This window comes from Oculina patagonica, chromosome 4 (genome assembly GCF_052425735.1).
Source record: "Oculina patagonica isolate OP01 chromosome 4, crgOcupat, whole genome shotgun sequence".
NCBI lineage: Eukaryota > Metazoa > Cnidaria > Anthozoa > Scleractinia > Oculinidae > Oculina > Oculina patagonica.
In genome coordinates this window covers 7,772,808-7,781,438 of record NC_135761.1, presented here as the reverse complement: position 1 = coordinate 7,781,438, position 8,631 = coordinate 7,772,808, and the positions used below count along the sequence as shown (strand labels likewise).

The 8,631-nt window shown below is 39.0% G+C and overlaps 1 protein-coding gene across 1 annotated transcript in view; it reads left to right on the top strand.

Moving 5' to 3' along the window:
- Positions 1-8,631, top strand: part of LOC144649328 (ankyrin repeat domain-containing protein 27-like) — an 82,975-nt gene that overhangs the window by 24,711 nt on the left and 49,633 nt on the right. The window lies entirely within an intron of this gene.

Below are 8,631 nucleotides of genomic sequence, written 5' to 3'. Positions count from 1 at the left end.
CAACAATTTACGCAAGGCTTAGCGATTTTGTTCAAAAAGGGTAATAAATGGTGGGATATAGAAAGTGAAACATTGTTAGTAGTAGGAACTGATCGGATAAAATCTATCATTCACCTTTGTTTATATATGGGTCTGTTATCGCGACAGCCCAAAATAGCAAGACAGAAATCCAAACTCCATGCAGACAGGATGTACAGTGACGGTGTTTAATAAGATTTGATAGCCTTTTTAACCCTCTTAATAAGCGGTTAAATGCATTCAAAAGCATCTATTTCTCTTGTTATTACCAAGATTCATTAACTTTGAGTAGCAATTTGTACGTGCGACCAGTTATTTCCCGTGTACGTGGCCGGGAAAGATTGAAATCCCCGTCATACGTGAGACTATTTCTATGCGAATTTGATTCGATTCGCTCTTAATTCAGGCTGAGCAATGCTCAACAGCTGTTTACTGACTGCGATGCCACTGAAATACGTTTGCCTTATTTCAAGGAATTCTGATCTTTTTTGCGGGTTCATGGACCTCGCCTTTGGCAGAGTCTATAAATACTGAAATATGCAAAAAAACGAACTCGAACAATGTTTTCCCAATAATGCGGATCGGACGTCACGCCAGTTTTTAAAATAACTTCTACTTTTTCGGCTTTAATCGTTGAACTTGGGAAAAGAATCGCGGGAGAACTGGACGCCAGCGTAAAACGGGAGGCACGTACGAGGGCTCGCGCTCGCTCCGCTCACTGTTTCTATCACATTCTCTTGTGTTGAAAAATGAAGAGGCTGCGAACAGTCTACATTCATCACCAATATACTATTTACATACCCACAATAATTCTACAGTTGCGAGGTCTCTTAGCTTATTGCTTTTGTCCAAACCAAATGTACTATGAGCAAATCGTAGTTACACTTACATCGACTTACTGAAAAACAAATCATTCATCCCGAAATATAGACTAAAGATTATTTTTTCAGCCATCTGATTCAAATGAAGACAGGATCAAGACGACTATCTGTCTAAAACGCATTATCCGTCTAGAAACTAGTAAATTCGTTTCTTAGACGATTTAACGAACGTAATCCGTCGCAGTCGTGTGTACGTGTGCGGGTAACAGACTGGGTAACTGATAAATTGCAATTTAATCGGACCACTGCCAGAGTTTATGGTTACAACAGAAGTATGTTCTTAACACGTAGCAACAAACCGTTGTGGTAGCTCTGTTTGAGTACGGTCAGGGGATCAGTGCCCTTAACGAAGGTTACTAGATTTACTTTTATTGACGCCGGTAAAAACGTACAACTTTAAATTTTCACATGCAACTCGGTGCTTGTTTCCCTCTAAAGGTTTTACCCATAAATTTAACCTCATGTCGCAGCGAAATTATGATTTAGACTTAGATTTCTAGATTTTTATTATTTCACACTATTTACAGCAATTAAACAATATTAACACTATTTACAGAAAATGCAATGAATAAATCAAACTAAATATAAGCTAATGTGCAGAAAACAACGAAATTATGCACAAGAGTAGGATTGGTTATTTAAGAGATAAATTTTATAGTGCTTGTAAAAGGAAGTATAAGGCAGTTTTTTTCAAATCAGTTGGAATAGTTTCCCAAAGTTTTGATGAAACAAAAGAGAAGGTAGAGGTCCCGTAGTTATTATTTGCTCTTGGTCTATGAAAGTTCAAGTTAGCAGCATATCTGATTGTGGGTGTGAACTTCAGAGGCCTGAGTAAGTGTTCTATGGAATATTGTTGGAATGTTTATTGAGTCATTTAAAATTTTATGAATAAAAAGAGCCACTTTAAATTTGCACACATTTTCAAATTTGAGAATTCCTAAAAGATTGAAATATGGTGTAGCATTTTCCCTGCTATAAGCAAAGAAAATGCTTCGGACAAATGTGCAAATTTAACCAATCTTGAAGGGCTCTGAAGAGGGGCCTGAATTGAATGGGTAAAATGGGAACTTGGATTTGCCTAATTTTTACTGAGAAAATTGGATTTGGGTCACTGGAACTGGGAATCACAAGCAAAACAATGGAAATGGGACTGTGATTTGGGCAAAAAGTAGGCTGGGAAATGGGCCGGATTTAAACTTTAATTACCCAGTGCCTTGAAGGGAATAAAACAAAGGAAATTATTTATTTATCATGGTTCAACCTCGATGCGATATTTTTTGTTTTTAATATTCCCCTAAGCTAGCCTTGGAGCCAAGAGAGAATTTTACTGAATATATCGAATTTCGCCTGTTGATGATAATGATATTTTTTCCCACTGATGAAAGAGCTGGCTACAATCTACGTTTAATTCTCAAGTTTTTTCTATTTGTTATAGAAGTTTTACCCTGACTTGTGAGTGTGGTTCTATGCCCTCAAGGCGAGGCCACCGCAAGCGAGAAAACATAATTTCCAAAGCACTGTTGCGGAAGTATTATTTCCTAATGTTTTTTTTTATTTTTTTTTATTATTATTATTATTACGAACACACAATAATTACAACAATACAATAATTACAACACTTACACAACTAACGGGCTCTGCCTACACTAATTACAATACAAATTTACGATATTATATCCTATTTACAAAGATATATTCTAAGTTGTTACAGTATTGCCCAATGTTTTTTACGTTCAGTGCGCGCGCACGCAACATTTGTTACGGAGGCTTTTGTGAAACAAAATACTTTTGAATTTTTTCTAGAAAACGTTTACCTCTGTAACAAATGCTTCCACATTTAAATGTGTTAAAAGTGGCTTATAAATTATGATGATGATGATGATGACGATGATGATGATGATGACGATTATGATGATGTTGATGTTCTGCAACAGTGTTTTCTTATTTTCTGGAGCTTTAAGCCAAAAATGCCGCGCCTCCGGCCATACTCAGGTCGTTTTCTGTCGAGACCACGATTGACGACAGCAGTCTAAACACTGGTGAACACTGAGCTTTTGAGTTCTCTAAATCTGAGTGAGACTTGGCAACCGTTTAAAGGTTTACTTTCGGAGTCAAATCATGAAATCAATTCATCCGAAAGAAAACAGAAGATATACAAATTTTCATAACAAACCCAAAGCTACGAGCTTTCGCGTGTATAAACGACACGCGCGTGTTCACATTGTTCGCGGAAAAAGTAAAAGTGAGGCTTATCCCTTCAGAGCTATGAAAATATGGGCCTACGTAGAGATGTATAGCTTCGGTAAGCAATAAAAGTCATAAAAGAAGGAAAAAAACACACTGAATAAATAGAAATTCATTTGGAGAGATTGACTTTTTCGCCAGTTCAAGTAGAAATACACAGAATACAGTGAATACGACACTGACACCATATACCAAGGCTCTGACTTTGTCGTGGCAAGTTTTCAAATTTGTGTTTGAATCAATATTACCACGTTATTCTTCTCTTTCGAGATTAATCCTTGTTAAAAACAACTGGTAATTTGGATTCAGTGTGCTCTTTATTATGGTAATTCCAATACGTTTTATGGTGACAATGAAAACCACATGACTTTTGCCTGGTAACCATAACCAGTGACCTGAGGTGCTATAAAGCTTTTATTTGCGTAGTCTGGAAAAACTTTTTTTCAAGGTCACCAGTAACCAGCGATGGAAAATAATGGCTGCGTCTAATTTTTTCGCTTCCCTTTTATTCTCGATTCAGGAAAAGGAGTATGTGTTCACAGCTTAGGTGACCGGTCAAAATGGAAAAGAACCGAACATTTTCGAAGTGATGGCGAGGGCGTGTTTTACACGTGGTAACACCCTAAAGCCAACTCTCAGAATATTTGTACTTGACCTCCTCTTTACAGTCAGCTGGTTTATTTGTTTCATTACAGCCTGTCCGGATGACTGCCACGCACACGCGTGAGCAAGTGCATGGTCGCACTCCGCGAGAGAGCCATTCTCGTACCTCAAGTCTTCGTCCCTTCTGCGCAGACTTGGACCGCTGGTTAAAGGGAACGAAGACCCTGGGTACGAGGATGCGAGAGAGCACTCGTGCGCGCGTGTTTTTTCTTTTCGCTTCCTACTTTCGTCTCGTTACCTCGTTGTTTGCATAGCGGAGGATCTGCTTACAATTTATCTCAGTGTACGTGTGTGTACCCACGGTCGAATCTTCGTTTTTTTTTAAGCAGATCTTCGTTCTACGGATTGAAACAAATTGAACATCTGAGCCTTGAAATAGCTTTCTGTGGTTTCGTGGCAGTGACTGTAAACCACTGTTGTCGAAATCGAAGTGAAATGTTGTCAAATGCCAAAATTCAGATTTTCCGTAATATTTACGAGTTTTGATAGTTTTATATCTTAGTGTTCAATTTGACCACACGAATTTTGGTCAATTTTTGGTTAATTCTAGATCTTCGCTTCAATCTCGAGATCTTTGTCAGTTTTCCGCGGCGATCTTCGCGTCTTTGATTTCTTAGCTTCGCTTTTAGGTTCGGTTAAATCTGTGTAATGTACTATTTGACGCATATCTATCCGGAGAGCCTCTGGAGATTGCAGTTGCGCTAAAAATCTGCATGAGTAAAAGCCGCAGGGATTGCTTTGAATTGAAAACTGCGCTGCATATAAAGTCTATTAATTAAGTTGTTCGACCAAACGTGCGCACATTTGCGTTCTGGCCGTGAAACTTGATAGTGTTTGTTTCTATCTGTATTACTGCCACAAGTTGTGTACTTGTTACGTATTTAGTTCTTATTAACCGAGCAGGAGGTCCGGTATGGGAGAATCTTCACAAAAGGTCGCGAGTACAGACCGAACGCAAAAAACAGTAAAAGTGTCCCAGATTACTAGTTACTCTGATATTTTTTTATCCTAGCATCGATCCTAGCACAGAAGAGAAGAACATTGATAGACAGCAGACCTTCAGAGGCTGTTTACATATTGCTGAACACATTTTGTATCAGTATATAACTTTAATTTGAGTGTTTCAGTTTTCGCGATTGCAATCTCAGTATTATGACTCTGTAAAATTCGCGGAATGAAAACAAAAGGGCATCGTATAAACAATGTTTGGTATATGATAAACAGGCTCTAGTCATTTCGCCAAGAATGAAAACGCAACTGTAAACATTTCAGTGACAGATGTAACAGGCTTCATTTTCGCGGGACCGTTTCCCGCGAAACTCACCAATTGAATATTTGCTTAGCTTGCTTGCTCGTTGCCGCTTCCTGTTCAACACTAGAGGCGATATATGGCTGCCAAGAAGCTTGTTTATTACGATATTCATTTAAAAGTGATATAGATTCCATAACACTTCGATCAAGCACTCTTAAGCAGTCGATGTTATTCACCCCCGTTCAATGCTCGAGACCGGATGTTGATAATATAAAACGGACTTCGCTAAGAAACGTGGCTACTTTCCGAATTCTCCCGGACTGTTTTACACAGCACCCAAGCTGAACATTCGCAGATAGCAGCGTCTAATTTACTTATGGCTTTGCTGTTCCAGGATAAAGATGTTCTCAAAATCTCGATACATGAATATACATTTAATGACCCAATGATCTACATAAAGACGGTGAAGATACTGTTAAAAATAACAAATTTCTGTTAGTATCGATTTCTATTCTAGGCCGAACCTCTGCCTACACAATGCCGAAGTTGCTACAGATTGCAGAAACAGCCCTTTATAAAGAAATCAGTTCGGTTAAACCAGCGAAATAACAAGACTGTGAAAACGCAAGAAGAAGATATTCACGCCACATATCTAAAAAAAAGGTCTCTTGGAAACCGCAATCTGTCCCACACTGGACGAAAACCAACGTGCACATTTTTTTTTTTCGCGCGTTCTACTCGAATCCTTTAAACCTCTCACTGCGACAATAAAGGCGCTCTTTATCCGAAATACCCAAATAGCTTTTTAAGTCTTCCAAACATAACAACAAGGTTGACCAAAGATGTGCTTCCTCGCTGACCTTTCTTGAGCGATTAAGATATCTGAAAGGGGGCGTAGAGCCGAAGGTATGCGTTCTTGGGGGGTGTTTGGGGGGCCTCTTGCTATAAACTTCTTGTGTTGTTGTATTCCTGCAACACGTTTAAAAGGGAGATGTAAACAAACACTCAATCAGAGTTGGTGAAACTCCTAAAACGTCTGGGAATTGCGAAGTAAACACTGTCGGGTATTAAAACGGATCAAAGAGGTGATTTTATGTCCCTGACGGAAATGGGCGTGAGAAAACACAATAACACTCTGTAGAACAAAAAGCGACGACTGTTTGAACAAAGGAGTTTGCTTCAAATTGTTCTACTCTTTGTTTTGGCGATAAATCAAAACAAACAAAACAAGAACCATATCGCACGTCCACATTGAGTAGTTTACTACACGACACACACCGTTCTGCAATTGGTGTTTAATTTAATCTCATTTAGCAAAGTTCTGCTCTGAAATGAATCCACGGACCTCTGAATCCACGAATAGTTTTTGTAGTTTTGCTTTGACTTAAAGTAGCAAAACGTTTTGTTTTCATTCGTGTCAGGCTGTAGCAGCCCGCTGGCTTAATCCACAAAAACAACTGTTCGCTGTTATTCCGCGGTTTTCCTTTTGCTTGTTCAATTTGATCAAAACAGTGATATAGAGTCCTTAAAATTAACTCGCCGCTACCAACCTTTTCTGTTCCAAAATTATCATGGCGGAAGTCCAAAAAAGAGAGCGTCCTTTCATTAGTGTATTTTTAGAACAACAGGCGGTACCAACACATTGTATCAATCTAGAGAGCATAGACTGATAGAATGTCAATTTTAATTGAAGTTCCACAGGTCGATAACCTTTAGTTATTGCATGACTGTTTCCTCAGTTTAGCTGTTCACGACGTGTAAACTGGATTTCCTGAAATTCAAAATTGCGTTTATCGTGAGAAAAGAGACGACAATCAACAGAAACTCTGTTTTATTTCCACCATGGATTGTATTGTTACCTATTTCCCCGTTGTAAAACTTGGAAGCCGAAACTGCAAAAATCCCGGAACTGCAATTGTACAAAATCCAAAATCTTTTGCTACATTTCTTGTCAACATCCTGTCTACTAGATATTTTCTCTCCGCGTAATTAATTTAGCGGGATAAAATATTTTCGGCAGCTTACCAAGCCGGCCCAAAACAACAGATTTCCTCAGCAATAAATTTAAATATATCACAGTTTACCTTGGCCTATTAAATTGGTACTCTATACGAACCTGCGATAGGAGAATGACGTGATCGCGGCGGGCTTATCGCTTCTGACTTGTAGCCATTAAACGTAAGCCGATTTTACTCCAGTTATCTGGTTTTATTTGTTTTATCTAGAACAAAAAACATCGTATTACGACTTGTAGATTCGAAAGGTTGTTTATTTTTCTTTGTTGGGTAAAACAAAACTAAACAATTTGGGCACGAAAGGCGACAGAAAAAACCCTGTTGAATGCTGAAAACATACCTAGCGGGTGGCTTTCGTTGACCCCATGATCCAAGCCTGGGGAAAGTTATCACTTTGGCAAATTACAGAGCACATTTTCCAAAAATGTACCTTTCTGATATCTAGCATGGTAAGATGTGAGGTTAAGAGCCGCCATGCCGCGCATATAAGCGCTGACCTTGTGGCTGTCTAGGGCCAAACCGTGTGTGGGTGAGAATTTTAAAAAATTTTCCAGAAATGTGGTTAGAAATCCCCTGAAAAACTGTCACAAAACACGTCAACAGGTATTTCCGCAAAAGAATCATTTGATATAGGCACAGTGTATGTTAAAAAGGTTAATACTTAAGATCACCGCTCTTGGACGCGTGCTTTCACGTTACAAATAGGATAGTTCTTGCCAGGAGGGCGTGTGAAATGTTCAAACTGGCTCTTATCGGCAAGAGTTTTCGAAATCTAATAACCTCAGTGATCGACGTGAGTTTTGGTACGTCACGTCGCAACTTCCGGTCTTCAGTATCTGCTAAATATCCATGCTTCCCGAAAGAGCTTAAAATACACACAACACGAAGAGAACAATGCCATAATGGAGTAATTGTTGATCGAGCGCATTTCATTGGATAACAGAGTAGATCTCTTTTAGTGTGGTAAAGTGATTACAAGTATACTTCTATTAACATATTATGTTTACTTGTTTTCTACCTGTGTGGCTTTTTTAATACGTTCCAAACCAGCGATCGTGGAATAAGATGATTGAAAGTTGATATCGAAAGGTCACAAATGCGAGATGTAAACACGGTCAAAATGCGTTTTATGTGCGAAAAACATGATGGCGTCCTGATGACCTTGGATGCTTGAATGGAACATGTAAAATGTCAAAATCGCGCCTTTTTGTCCCTGTTTGTATGCAAGAGGTGTCAAAGTGCCGTAGATTTGCATAGCTACGCAAAGAAATAAAACACTCAGCGGCCCTGAGCGGTGGAAAAAAAGTTCTTTACCTCAATCGTCGGTCCATAACAACAGGAAACCGCAGAATTGTTTAGATCGGAAGCGATCGAGAAATGCATGGCTTTACGCCAAAATCTTGACCCAGCAGCACATTTGATGTCTTTTCTCTTACTAATTGGCGAATGTATTGGTGATTTGTTTTGTGTGACATGACATGCTTGACGAACCATGGATGTCAGATGTGATTAGTTTCTCTATTTGAAATGCAGCCCTCTGCCCCCACATCGAGTAAAA